General features: G+C 46.5%; 3 non-coding genes across 3 annotated transcripts; 2 read left to right on the forward strand and 1 right to left on the reverse strand.

Moving 5' to 3' along the window:
- Positions 1-423: 423 nt before the first annotated feature.
- Positions 424-497, forward strand: trnai-aau (transfer RNA isoleucine (anticodon AAU)). Its single transcript has one exon. It is a non-coding gene; the product is annotated as a tRNA-Ile (tRNA).
- Positions 498-1550: 1053 nt separating this feature from the next.
- On the forward strand, positions 1551-1622 carry trnap-agg (transfer RNA proline (anticodon AGG)). The gene has a single exon. It is a non-coding gene; the product is annotated as a tRNA-Pro (tRNA).
- A 9809-nt stretch (positions 1623-11431) lies between these two features.
- On the reverse strand, positions 11432-11504 carry trnav-aac (transfer RNA valine (anticodon AAC)). The gene has a single exon. It is a non-coding gene; the product is annotated as a tRNA-Val (tRNA).
- Between the last annotated feature and the right edge of the window lie 2750 nt (positions 11505-14254).

The raw sequence follows: 14254 nt of genomic DNA on the forward strand, positions 1-14254 counted from the left end.
GGGGAACCTGTGGAAACGGTAATGCACATAAATTTACCTTTCGCCACTGTGCTGCTGAATATGGGCTTACCTTTGACCTCTGTAACCTCGGGGTGCGCTATGGCGAATGGCCGACAATTAGCTAAGGCTGCTTCTGGAGCAGTGGATGTATTCATCAGGGACACTCGGCGGAAATCACAGCGGGAACTATTTGCAATAAGGGGCACACTCCCAGGCACGCTAAACAATCTGTTTTCCTTGTTTTAGCTTGTTCCACCATCAAAAGCCAATTGTTAAACTGCCCCGAAATACCTGTCAAGAGTACAAACAAGGTGTCCACCAGGTACCCACTTATCGCCCTCAGACCCCAGTGTACCGATTGAGTCTGCTTCGGGGTACATAAAATAAAAAAAAAAAACATAAAATATTGCAATGGTGTCCAGTGGCTGGTTAGCTCAGTTGGTCAGAGCGTGGTGCTAATAACGCCAAGGTCACGGGTTCAACCCCCGTACTAGCCACTTCTTTATGTGCTCCAGGAACAACAACTTACCGGCCCCCATAACCGACATCACACCACCCACCCTTGACAAGGCCGGGGAAAGGTAAAGAAAACAACATGTCAAAGCAGAGCGGCAACAAACCTCTTGGTCACCAAGACTCAAGGAGCAGATCAATGGGGGCAGTGGACCCCATTATCCTCTTCAGACCACGAGTGCAGAGAATGTGGACCGTGAAGAAACAACAAAAGCCCCCGTTGACAACAATTAACAGTACACCACCACAAGGAAAACAGCATGGCGGCGACAAAAGCCCAAAACCCCCCAGGCCCCATAACCAACAGCGCACAACCCAGTCAACTGCGAAACACCCCCATCAAGGCTGCCAACCTACCGGGGAAAGGTAAAGAAAACAGCATGGCAAAGCAGAGCAGCGGCAAACCTCTCACCCACCGTGACTGCATGAGGGCAGATGACCCCATTGTCCGAGAACCAAAATTTCGACCACAAGCACAGAGAATGCGGTCTGTTAAGGATGAGTTAGTTGATTTGAGCTGGAAACATTTGATGCAATGGTGTCCTGTGGTTGGTTAGTTCAGTTGGTCAGAGCGTGGTGCTAATAACGCCAAGGTCACGGGTTCAACCCCTGTACTGACCATCCATCTTTATGTGCTCCAGGAACAACAAAAGCCCACGGCGACAACCCACTGGTCTCCATAACCAACATCACCCCACCCACCTGTGAAACACCCTCGACAAGACTGCCGAAAGACCGGGGAAAGGTAAAGAAAACAGCACGTCAAAGCAGAGCGGCAACAAACCTCTTGGTCACCAAGACTGCAAGGAGCAGATCAAAGGTGGCAGTGGACCCTATTATCCTCTACCCAAAATTTTACATCACGAGTGCGGAGAATGCGGACCGTGAAGGAACAAAAAAGCCCTCGTCCACAACACCCCGCCCCTCATAACCCCCCCGGTCCCCATAACCAACAGCGCACAACCCAGTCAACTGCGAAAACACCCGCATCATGGGCGCCAACTGACCGGGGAAAGGTAAGTATTTGCCCAAGCAGGGGCTTGTTGGTCTAGTGGTATGATTCTTGCTTAGGGTGCAAGAGGTCCCGAGTTCAGTTCTCGGACAAGCCCTCCCTCCGTGGTGTAATGTTTAGCACCCCAGACTTTGAATCCAGTGGTCTAAGTTCAAGTCTTGGTGGAACCAAGGGATTGTCCTGTTGCCCTTGTATTTTGAGGGCAAAAAGGAGGCGTTTGCAAGTGGACCTGAGACCCTGTCACTGGTCACCTGAACAGGGACTTGAATCCGGGACACTCAGATCAAAAATCTAACCTTCAGGTGACTGGCTCAACCTTTGCTGATATTTGGCTTAGACCTCATTCGATCTTGGAGGTGTCAATTTCGGGACCTGCCTCTTTCATTCCACTTCTTCTTCCTCCTCCAGTCATCCCCACCCACCGCGGCTGAAGCAGTGGCAATACAGCCTGGACAACAGTGTCAGTGTGAGCCCATAGAGGGTTACCTGAATCCCTCTTTGACAGAGCCCCTCTTGAAATTGATTTTTTTTTTTTTGGTCCGTCCAGCCAATGGGGCAGATAGTATTGTTGATCTAAATGCCCTTACATGCTAAACAGATTTGCTCTGTGTCAGGAAAGGTGTTGGCTACAACTTTCCTGCACCATGAAATTTTATTTGCCGTTATTTGATGTTTTTGTTATGCGCATTTGGAGCGACCGGACCGGAGCAAGAAGAAACACAGAAAAGAAGAAGAGAAGGTGGGGTGGGGTGGGGGGGGGGGGGCAGTAGAGAGAGAGACAAAAACAGCAGCAACAAGAATTCCCATAACAACAACAGTGACAAACAGAACAGTTAAATGTCAATGATGGCTAAGGGTCACTCACAATAGAGATGATATCAGTGAAGTGAAACAGTCCAACTTACCAGCAGCAATAGTAACAATGAAGACATGAACCATGATAGTGAACACAATTACAGCCATACAGTTACAGTAATTAAAATCTCACTGCTTGACATCATTTTTACTGTAATAATAGCATACCAATAGCATATAGACATCAGGGATAAGATGGTAGATTGTGTTGAGAAGCACCCATGTGCTGTGAGTGTCCATATGGAGGTGTGTACTTCTGTGTATATATTCATATATGTGTGCGTAAGCGTGCTTGTGTATGTGAATGCGAGTGTGTGAATGTGTAATTGTCACTGAGAATGACAAAAGGAGAGAGACTGCCTTCTACCACCCAGCAAACCCCGCCCCGCGCAGCCAGGTCAAGCCCCCACCACCAGAGATCCTCCGGCGCCGTGGGTGTGGGCAAAGCCAGGGCCGACTCCCCAAGACCCGCCCCCGAAGCACCTCCCTGAAGAGACCAGCAAGAGGCCATGGAGGAGCAATCCCAACCGGCAACAGGGCGCCAGCAGGCCGGAGGAGAGCTGCACCCCCGAGACCAGCGGGAGACCATACCCCACTAGGGCAGAAGGGCATCGAGGGCCACACACCTGTGGGCACAGGGGCACCCTCGCCAACCGGGAGGGAGCCCATCCACGGCCGGAGGCGCCGCCCCCCACACACCCCCAGGAAGCAGAACCCGGCCCGCCCCAGGTAACCCCAGGCCTGACTACCGAAACAGGACCGCCCCGGCCAGGACAGAAGAGGCCCGGGCACACTGCCCCATGGAGGACCGGGCGGTAGAGACGGAACGCCCTGCGCCAGACCCCTGCAGAGCCCCCCCGTATATCTATATAGCCATATACACACACGCACACCCACACATATATATACGTATAATTATAATAAAACTAATCATTATTTATCTAAGTATTTAAAACAATAAATACATAAAATAATCTCAGACACACGCAAGCACACACTGTGGACGTCCCCGGGTTGGGCGTCCGGGGCATCACAGGGCGGGGGACCCAGGGGTCCCAGACCCACAACCAGGCCCCGAGCCCAGGGAGGTACGGACTGCCAAGGGATAGCACCCCTAGACTCCCCTCGACCACGGCATCGGGGCTACGGCAGTGTGGCAGACAAAGGAGCGGGCGAGGGGAGGAGGCCCGCACATGAGCAAGCAGAGGGGGCGTGCAGGCGAGTGGTAAGGCGCTCCACCGCGCCGGCTGACACCCGCCGGGCAGCGGGCCTGGTTACTACTTGGATGGGAGACCGCCTGGGAATACCAGGTGCTGTAAGCTTAAAAAAAAAAAAACAATCTCGGAAATTAAACAGGGGCGGGCCTGGTTAGTACTTGGATGGGAGACCGCCTGGGAATACCAGGTGCTTTAAGCTTTTTATGGTTTCTGCTCTAGCCTGACAGCAGAGGGCGCTCTTTGACACTTTTTTCTGGAGTCTAGCCTGCATCGCCTTCAAATAGAATCTTTTCAGTTGACCTGGCACCTTACGGCCATACTACCCTGAAAAAAACGGTGAGAGCAGTTGCAGAGTAGATCACAGAGAGATATTTTTCGAGTTATATTCAGTTTTTTCTTTTCTATTGAAAGTGTTTTTTTTTCTTAAAAATTCTCTTTTGTGAATGTCCTCCCCCACCCCCCAAATTTGTGGCTGGTGGGGGGAGGGGCACTTTTTGTTTTAAACAAGGAGCACAAGTCAAGCTGGTAGCCAGGGAGCCATCAGACAAGGCTGCTGCCTATCCTAGGCAATTAGCTGTGGCAGTGGAAGTCGTGGGTGAGGGGGCCATTGCACCACTGGACAAGGGAATTGTTCTAAACTGTGGAACCATGACAGGATGCAGATTTAAAGGAATAAATAGATACAAAGTCACAATGAAGGATATGGAGGGTAAAAAGAAGCTCCTGGATGGTCTAAGAATCCAGAATTGCATGTTAATTGCCTCTGAAGCATGCAGAGATGAACTGACTGTTTCTTTTTTAAGTCACCCGGTATATATTGTTGGAATTTGACCACCTGTTCTTAGGTCAGTGATTCCTGTGGGTGTCGTGTTGGAGGCAAGAGATGACAACGAACTTGTCAGTTATATGGTTTACTCTCAGACCAGTCAGATTACATATTATCCGCTCCGGGCTCATAAGTCTTTCCCTAACACCTGCAGAGACGTAGGCTTTACTTACAGGTCAGAACAAATGAGTACAGCTAACTGTCCCTGCCCAGCTTTTATTATGCTAAGAAATGTTGGTAGATCTCTGGCGCATCACAGTTGGCCCCCCTCCTCTCCTCGTCCGACGTCTTCTCACCAACGCAGGGCGGGCGGGGTGGAGTGGTGGAGCCAGCCGTTATCGACATGCCGTGGCTGCCGACGTCATGCTCTCCCGTTCAATACTGAAGACAGTGAAATAATTAAGAAACTGGAGGACTGGGGAGTGACAGTTGTGTCACCAATAAAGAGGAGAAAGTGGCCAGGAATGGACATTTTGGATGGCACGCGCTTCTGCCGCGTCAAATGAAAGGGTCCGCTCACTCCCCTTCGCAACCGAATTCTCAACACTTGAAGGGGAAGAATATTTCAAGGTGATGCACGATAGGCAGGTCAAGGTGTGCAGGCTGTGTATTCAACCTGGGCACATCCTAAGAGAGTGCCCGGAATTCAAGTGCTTCAGCTGCGGTGCACAGGGCCACTACGCCAGGGAGTGCCGTCAATCAAGCGACCCAGCGGGAGATGAGGAGATGCCGGAAGCCAGAATCCAAGCAGAGGCGGTCAGCATGGAGGAGGAAGAGGGGCAAAGGCTTCAGAACGTCAAGATCACTGCAGCAGCAAGGATGGAAGACGAGGAATAGAGTCCGTGAGGGTTCGTGAGGACGGCGCAAATGAGACAGCAGAGCTGAAGCGCAAAAGGAGCGACGGGAATGAAGAGAGTGTGGAAGAGCTAACAGCAGGACGAGAAGACGAGACAACAGGAGAGGACACGGTCAACGAAAGTAAGAATGACATTGCTGACAAGAGGCATAATCATGGGGAGGAAAGAGGGAGGAGAGTGATTGATGGGTTCAAGGTGATTGAGGGAATTTGGGGAGAGGAAAGGGAGCTGGAAGTGTGTGGGGCAACAACGAGTAAAACTAGAGAGTCTAAAAGATGTATCGAGTGAGGGAGAAAAGGGTAACGGGGAAGAGACGAAGGGAACATTACATCATTCCCAAGTGAGGAGTCGGATAAGGGGCAGGAGGGTTTGACAGTGCAAGAGGAGATCAAGGGGAGAACAGCTGATCGGAAGGAGACAAAGAAACTGATCAGATTAATGTAGAATTAAAAGTGGGGGGTGTCAGACTTTTCTCCTTCTCACATGAAGTCAATGCTGACGCTTTCCTCATTCAATGGGAACGGACTAAGAAATAAAGAGAGACTGCTTTATGCAATGCAAATATGTAAAGAGGACATTGTTTGTCTGCAAGAGACTAACTGGGATGGGGGGGTTATAGATTATATAGAGAAAGAGTGGATTGGGGAAATATTTGTTAATAATGGAGAGAAGAATGCGAGGGGTGTGGCAATATTAGGAAGGGAGTGGTGGATGATGTAAAGGAGTGTGGGAAGGATGGGAAGGGGAGGGTTTTAGGGATTGAGTTTCATTATGGTGGCAAAACATATCAGCTATGGAACATCTATGAGAGGGAAAGGAAGGTTTTTTGGGAGTTTGAAGGAGTTCATGGAAGAGAACTGTGTGATGGTCGGGGATTTCAATGTGTGGTGTGGGAGGTTGGATGTGTGCACAGGGATGAGGTTCAGAGATGACAGCTTAAGAGGGGTTCTACTGCAAAATATGAGAGCAAATGGAATGGTGGATGTATGGCGGGAACGAAACCCAGCAGGGAAGGTGTTCACAAGGAAACAAGTGGTGGGGGGGTGCTCAAACAAAGCAGAATAGATTTGGTTTGGGCAAAAGAAAACATCTTAAACAAGATAGGATCAATCAAATATAAGATGACTGCAATCAGCGATCATGCAATTGTGTGTTTGACTTTATCACAAGGGAGGGAGGGGAGGGGAGGCGGGGTGTGGTGTTTGAATGGAAGCCTACTGCACGACACTAAATATAAAAATCAAGTGGAGACATGCATTGCAATATGGATGAATGATAGTATGTATGAGGATAATGTGGGGGAATGGTGGGAAAGGGTCAAAAGAGCAATTAAAATATTGAGCATAAAATATGGCAGAGATAAGAGCAGGAGAGAGAAAGAAAGAGAAAGGAGGCTGAGGGATGAGCTGGACAAGGAGAATGAAAAAATAGACAATGGGGGAAGTGATCTAACGAAATACATAGCCCTAAAATATGAATTAGAGGATATAGAGGAGAGGAAGTGTAGAGGGGCGATGGTGAGAAGTAGAGCAAGATATGTGATTGAGGGAGAAAAATGTAGTGGATATTTTCTGGGCTTGGAAAAAACAAACCAGAAAAGGAGCTTCATAGGGGAGATAGAGGATGGGGACGGGGGGATCATCACAGATGGATTTGGAATAGTGGAGAGGGTAGAGCAGTTTTATAGGGACCTATTTAAGGAGGAAAATGTCGACAAAAGAGTCATGGAACAGCTTCTAGAAAAGGTGAGGGTCAAGGTCAGCGAAGGAGATAAATTAATAAGTGAAAGAGAAATAGACAGAAGAGAGAGAGATAGAGCAATTAGCGAATTAAAAAGGAATAAAAGTCCAGGTTCGGATGGACTGATAGGAGAATTTTATATTGAGTTTAAAACCATACTAACTCCAGTATTATATAGATTATTCAAGTGGATGGAGGAGACAGGGGAGATACCAAATAGTATAAGAATGGGGGTTATAAGTTTAGTATATAAAAAGGGTGGGAGGGAAAAATTAGAAAACTATAGACCAATTAGTATATTGAATAATGATTATAAAATACTGGCAAAGGTAATCACAAACAGGTTAAAGAGATTCATAGGGAACATTATAGGAAAAACACAATCTTACGGCATACCTGGGAGGGACATCACAGACACAATATGTAGTATTAAGGATGTAATTGATTATATGAAAAAAGGCGGTGGAGGGATTATCATGAGCATAGATTTAAATAAGGCTTTTGACAGGGTGAATCACGAATATTTATTTACATTACTTAAAAGAATAGGGTTTGGAGATAGGCTGGTAGGCTGGATAAAAAGAATGTATAAAAATGCCGTAAGCGTTATAAAAGTTAACGGCGTTCTAACTGGGTCAATAAGATTAGAAAGGTCTGTCAGACATGGCTGCCCGATGTCGGCCTTATTATACTCTCTATCAGCCGAACCGCTGGCATGGCTATTGCATGGGAACAATAATATTAGAGGGATAAATATACCAGGAGGACAGAGGAGCTTAGTATACCAATATGCAGATGACACAACTATCACAGTAAAAGATGAGGAGAGTGTAGGAGAAGTACTGGAAAGTATAAAAGCCTATGGTAGGGCATCGGGGGCAAAGGTCAACATTGGGAAGTTGGAGATGATGTATATAGGAGTAAGTGAATCAGGGAAGAATGAGATGGGGTTAAAGGTGAAGAAGGACTATATATATGAAGATCTTAGGGATAAATGTGGGGATAGAGGGAGTAGAAGGAAGGGATAGACAGTACGAAGGAATAACAAACAGTATGAAGAATACATTGAAATTTTGGAAAAAGAGAGGACTAAAATTAAAAGGGAAAGTGGTGGTGGTGAATGCACTGCTAATGAGTAAAATGATCTACGCAATGAGAGCGTTGGATGTGCCTGACAGAGTGGTGAAAGAAGTGGAGGGGTTGGTGAATGACTTTTTGTGGGACGGGAAAGGGGCCAGAATAGCACGGGAGGTTTTAGAGAACGAATACAAGGATGGTGGATTAAAACTAGTAAGTCTAGAATGCAAAAAGAAGGCAATGAGGGTGAAGACAATGGTGAACTATTTAGCTGCTAAGAATGATCACGTGTGGAAGGCTTTTCTGAAGGAAGCAATCAGTCAATGTGGGGGGTGCGGAGAGAGTGGTGTATACATGAAAATGAAAAAAGGAATGTTGAATGGAGTGAGTGAGTTTTACAAAGAGGTGTTGAGTGCATGGGGGGAGTTTGTAAAGAACATAAGCTATGAATGTCAAAATCTAAAACAAATATGGGAACAACCTCTCTTCTTAAATCCAAAAATCACAAGCGACGGAAGAATGATGGACAATATGCTGATCAGGAGGGCAGGTATAAGGAAAGTTAGAGATATAGTGTATGAATATGTACCTGGTTTCATGTCAGCACAGGTGATGGTGGATGAAGTGAAATTGAGGGGGGATGACATTGGGGTGGGAGAGGTGGAAAAAGTGATGGGCAAAATCAAAGATGGGATGCCGAGGGAGTGGAGAATGATGATTGAAAGAGGGCATAAGGTGGGGGATGACTGTGAGCTGGAACTCTATGTGGGAGAAGGGAAAAGTAAGAAAAGACTGGAGAATGTAAAAACTAAGATATTGTATGCATATTTTAAAGGAGAGAATGTTAGAAGGCCGGCATCGGAAAGAGTGTGGGAAAAAGCAATAGAAGGAATGGATGTAAAGAAAATATGGGCAAATATGAGAGTGAAATGGAACACCAGTGAATGTGAGCACATGGACTTCATGCTAAGACACAATAGAATATTCAATAATCTAATTATAAGCAAATTTGATGAGATTGTAAGCAAAGAATGTGAAGTATGTGAAAAGAAGGTAGAAACATTTATGCATGAGTTCATAGAATGTGAAGGGTTAATAACATATTTTGACAAAATGAGAAAGCTCATAATGAGTTGTTGGGGGGGTAGATTTGTAAGGGACATGGACTGGAAAGAACTGTGGTTATTTGGTGTAAAAAAAAACGGTGGGAGAATGTAATGCAAATCTGTTGAACTATACATTGAGCCATGCAAGATATGCTGTTAAAGTACGAAGAAATATGATTCACTATGACAAGACAAATGTGGATGTATGGCAAATTTTTAAAAGTATAATGAAAAAAGACATTTCCATTTTGTATTATTACTTGGAGGAGGGGGAATTCTATCATGCTATTGTCAAAGGGAATACAATGGTGTATATAAATGAAGAAATGGGACTGAAATTCAGAATTGATGTGTAAAGTATGTTGAATGTATGAAAATAATAATAATAATAATAATAAAAAAGCATTCAGTGCTCTCACCGCCGCAGCCCGGTTTCGATTCCCGGTCAGGTAATTGACATTTGGATAGGTTTTTACTGGACATAGGATTTGTCTTGGGCCTCGGTGGAATGGTTGGGGTCACCTTGAAGCGCTACTTGGGAACAATAAATCACGAACTGGGTTTCTTCACTATTACATGACAAGATACTGGATTAGGTTTGGGGGATTTGTCTGACACTGATGGATAGATCCTGGACTCATTTCCAATACCACATCTCTTTTACAAAATACAAAGGATTCCTTGGAGAATGCGGGTATCGATTCGGTGAGAGCACCAAGTCTTAGCCACTAGACAACCAGGGACTGCATCATGGCTGCACTCTGAAAGGCAGAGACTGTGTCGCTTTGACGTACTCCAGCAAAGGAACCAAAATAGTTCTGAGACTGGACCTTCTCTGCCAACATTGCAGCAGCAGGGGAATTACCTCAGATAGTAGAGCGCTTGCTTAGCATGTGAGAGGTAGCAGGATCAATTCCCACATTCTCCAAGGAGTCCTTTGTAATTTGTAAAAGAGGTGTGGGATCGGAAATGAGTCCAAGATCTTTCCCTTCGGCATCAGACAAATACCCCAAACCTCTTCCTGGTTGCGTTCTCTAGACCAGTCTCTTGTCCTGTAGTGAAGAAAACCAGTCTGTGATTTATTGTTCCCAAGTATCTCTTCATGGTGACCTCAACCATTCCACCGAGGCCGAAGACAAATCCTATCTCCAGTCAAAACCTATCCAAATGTCCTGACCGGGAATGGAACCCGGGCCGCGGCGGTGAGAGCACCGAATCCACGCCACCAGACCACCAGGCACTGCTTTAGGTCTGCACTCAGAAAGGCAGAGACTGTGTCGCTTCTCTTTGTGTTGAGGATGAGAGAGGAGGAATCTTCTGGCATTCTGGACTTGACCACAGTAGGAGGATAAAAGAGGTTGGTTTCCTCCTTGATAGATGAGGACAACTCAATGAAGACAAAATGAAGACAAAATCTTCTGGCCTACTGTACTTCTCCTTGCAGAGATGAAGAAGCCCCGGTCCCGAAATGTCCACCTCCAAGATGGACTGAGGTCTTAAACTACCCACATGGACAAGCCAAATATCTTCCGGAAAAAAAAGAGTTCATGGTCAGACAAGACAAAGGTTGAGCCGGTCACCCGAAATGGAAACTTTTGATCTGAGTGTCCACGATTCAAGTCCCTGTTCAGGTGACCAGGTCTGAGGTCCACTTGCAAACGCAAACTTTTTGCCCTCAAAATACAAGGGCAAAAGGACAAAAGGCCTTGGTACTTTATGGAAACTACATTTGGAGCCTGGCTTTTAAGTGGAACTGGAAAGACTTGTGGCCTTCGAACCCACGCCTCATTAGAGACTGCAACCTGAATGCAGCGCCTTCGACTGCTCGGCCATCCTGACCGTGCAGGTCTCGCTCCTTCTGTTCCCTTAGAAACGAGGTCAACTGTGGAATTAATCAAACATCAGGATGGCCACATCAATTAAAACAGAAAAAGGTCCGATTAGCTCAGTCGGTAGAGCATGAGACGCTTAAGCTCATATTGGGCGATTCAGCAGTTTTATTGATACATCTGAAAGATATCTTTCCTGTTGAAAATTGTTCAACATGCTGAAAACATTTCATTCCAAATACACAAAAACAAATCTTCTGACCAAAGGCCTGGGGGCTCACTTCGTAGGGCATCAGACTCTGAGTATCAAGAGTTCAAGTCCCTGCAGAGATCAAGCACATGTCCTTGTTCCTATTTGTCACCTTGACTTTTTTTGTAAAAGAAGGACTTGAAAGGCCATCTTTCCACCCAGTTTCGAACTGGGGACCGTTTGCGTGTTAGGCAAATGTGATAACCATTACACTATGGAAACCTGAAGGAAAGGGCTTTTAAGGGGACTGGTGAAGTCACAAAGCAGTTGCCAACCAATGAAACACGACGATGTGTCCAAAGTGGGGGCAGATTGACAATTGTCCAAATGGACAAAGATGTCTCCTTTGTAAGGAAAATTGTTCCAGAAATAATGGGCTTTTCTTCAACAAAACAAGACATCACAATCGCGGCTTGAAAGAAACACCTTAGCCACCCTTGGGGTCACTTTGATATCTCAACTTGTGCCCTTGGACTCAATGGTTTGTAAATAGGCTTGTAACCTCCTCTAACCTTGTCTGGATGGCTGGATGTCTGGCCTTTTGAAGAATGAAGTTAAGGTCCTTTCAGCCAGCCAATAAGCATTTTCAAACTATTTGCCAAGTCACAAAATAAATAGGGATTGTTCTGAAAACCGGGCTTGAACCAGGGACCTTTAGAACTTCAGTCTAACGTTCTCCTAAGTGAGTATTTCAGCTTCTGTGGTGGTGTTCTGCTTTTTCAGTCGTGGGTAAATGTGGGGGCAGGGTGAAGCTGTGTCTGTGCCACGTATGTTGCTGTGTACCTGGTCCAGTGTGTTCTCATCTTGAGTTGGAATGTCCCCATGCTGGTAACGAGTGGGGAATACAGTCCGTTGATGAGGATAAGAGCTACAGAAAATGGGAAGGATTTCACTGGTTGAAGTCTCCAGCTACCATAAAAACGGTCATGGGCCACAAGCCTGTTCTGAATCCCGCTTTGGCCAATCAACACTACATCGACTCAGCTGCATTCCTTGTTAGTATAGTGGCCAGTATCTCCGCCTGTCACATGGAAGAGTGCGCGGTTCGATTCCCAGAAGGGGAGTTCCTATTCTGTATGTCACGTTGAACCTTGAGCAGGGTTGCGGTTGCAACAACCAGTCCGGGAGAACAAGACCTCTATTCAACTTCTTCTACAAGTGCTCAGCTGTGTTGTACAATCTGACAGTCCTTTGCTACCAAATCATTCCAGTCGTGGATATTGGACCTGACCAGGAAAATGACAGCTGTGGGATTTCAACCAGTGGCTCATGAGCGAAAGGAGCCTTAATCTGGTGCTCTAGACCACTCATCCACACAACCCAAAACGGTGCCCTGATCAGGAAAAAACTGTGACCTTGTGAGGTTCGCTGACAACGGAGGACGCTGAAATGGAGCCACACAAAGGAGGGTACCTGCACTGTTTATGTGTCCGTTGACCAGGTTGCAGATGGATTGCCTTTGTTCCTTTTGAAAATCCACATTTTAACACCCCATTTATGAAAGACGTAAAGACCATCAGGAGGTAGACTGGGATTCGATTGGCAGACTTGGAATTGTTTTTATGTGCAGTGACAGCAGTTCACAGATAGCGCTGAAAGATGACCCGAACCGTTCGACCGAGGACCAAGACAAATCCTATCTCCACTCAAAACCTAACCAAATGTCAGTTCCCTGACCGGGAATCAAACAACGGCCGCGGTGGTGAGAGCACCAAGTCCCAGCCACTAGACAACCAGGGACTGCATCATGGCTGCACTCTGAAAGGTAGAGACTTTGTCGCTTTGACGTACTCCAGCAAAGGAACCAAAATAGTTCTAAGACTGGACCTTCTCTGCCAACGCTGCAACAGCAGGGGAATTAGCTCAAATGGTAGAGCGCTCGCTTAGCATGTGAGAGGTAGCGGGATCAATGCCTGCATTCTCCATAAACTCCTTTGTTTTTTGGATGAAATGTTCCCAAGTAGCGAATACTAATCCGGGCCCCAATCCCGATATCTAGGCCAAACACAGCCATAGGTATCACCCTAAACCCAGTCCTAACTGCATTCTCCCCTCTAGCACCTTGTCTTATCTTGTTGTGGGATCAATGCCCACAGTCTCCAAGGAGATCTTTGCCCTCTGTAGAAGAGATGTTGGGATTGGATCTACCCCTTAGCATCCGACAAATACCCCAAACCAGGGGAATTACCTCAAATGGTAAAGTGCTTGCTGAGCATGCGAGAAGTAGCAGAGTCGATACCCGCATTCTCCAAGGACTCCTTTGTATTTTGTAAAAGAGATGTGGGATCGGAAATGAGTCCAGGATCTATCCCTCAGCGTCAGACAAATACCCCAAACCTAATCTTGGCCGCGTTCTCTAGATTGGTTTCTTATCATGGAATAGTGAAGAAACCCAGTACGTGATTTATTGTTCTCAAGTAGCGCATCAAGGTGACCCCAACCATTCCACCAAGGCCTTGCAGAGATGAAGAGGCCCCGGTCCCGAAATGTCCACCTCCAAGATGGACTGAGGTCTTAAACTACCCGCATGGACAATCCAAATATCTTCTGGACAAAAAGAGTTCATGGTCAGACACGACAAAGGTTGAGCCGGTCACCCGAACATGAAACTTTTGATCTGAGTGTCCGGGATTCAAGTCCCTGTTCAGGTGACCAGGTCTGAGGTCCACTTGCAAACGCCTCCTTTTTGCCCTCAATATACGAGGGCAACAGGACAATCCCTTGCTACTCTATGGAAACTATATGAGGAGCCTGGCTTTTAACTGGAACTGGAAAGACTTGATGCCCCGCACACAAACCAAGTATCTTCTGATCAGCTGATCCTTGACATCAGCTGTCACAGACATTGGCGTCGTTTGGGGACCTCATCCTGATCCACGGTTACCACTGATTTGTAGAGTAAGTCAATAAGTCATCATACTCTTACTGTTAAAGGAAGACACAGTCCAAGCACTCGATTGCTGCAAGGCAAG

Source organism: Doryrhamphus excisus, chromosome 4 (assembly GCF_030265055.1).
Source record: "Doryrhamphus excisus isolate RoL2022-K1 chromosome 4, RoL_Dexc_1.0, whole genome shotgun sequence".
In the NCBI taxonomy this organism is placed as follows: domain Eukaryota; kingdom Metazoa; phylum Chordata; class Actinopteri; order Syngnathiformes; family Syngnathidae; genus Doryrhamphus; species Doryrhamphus excisus.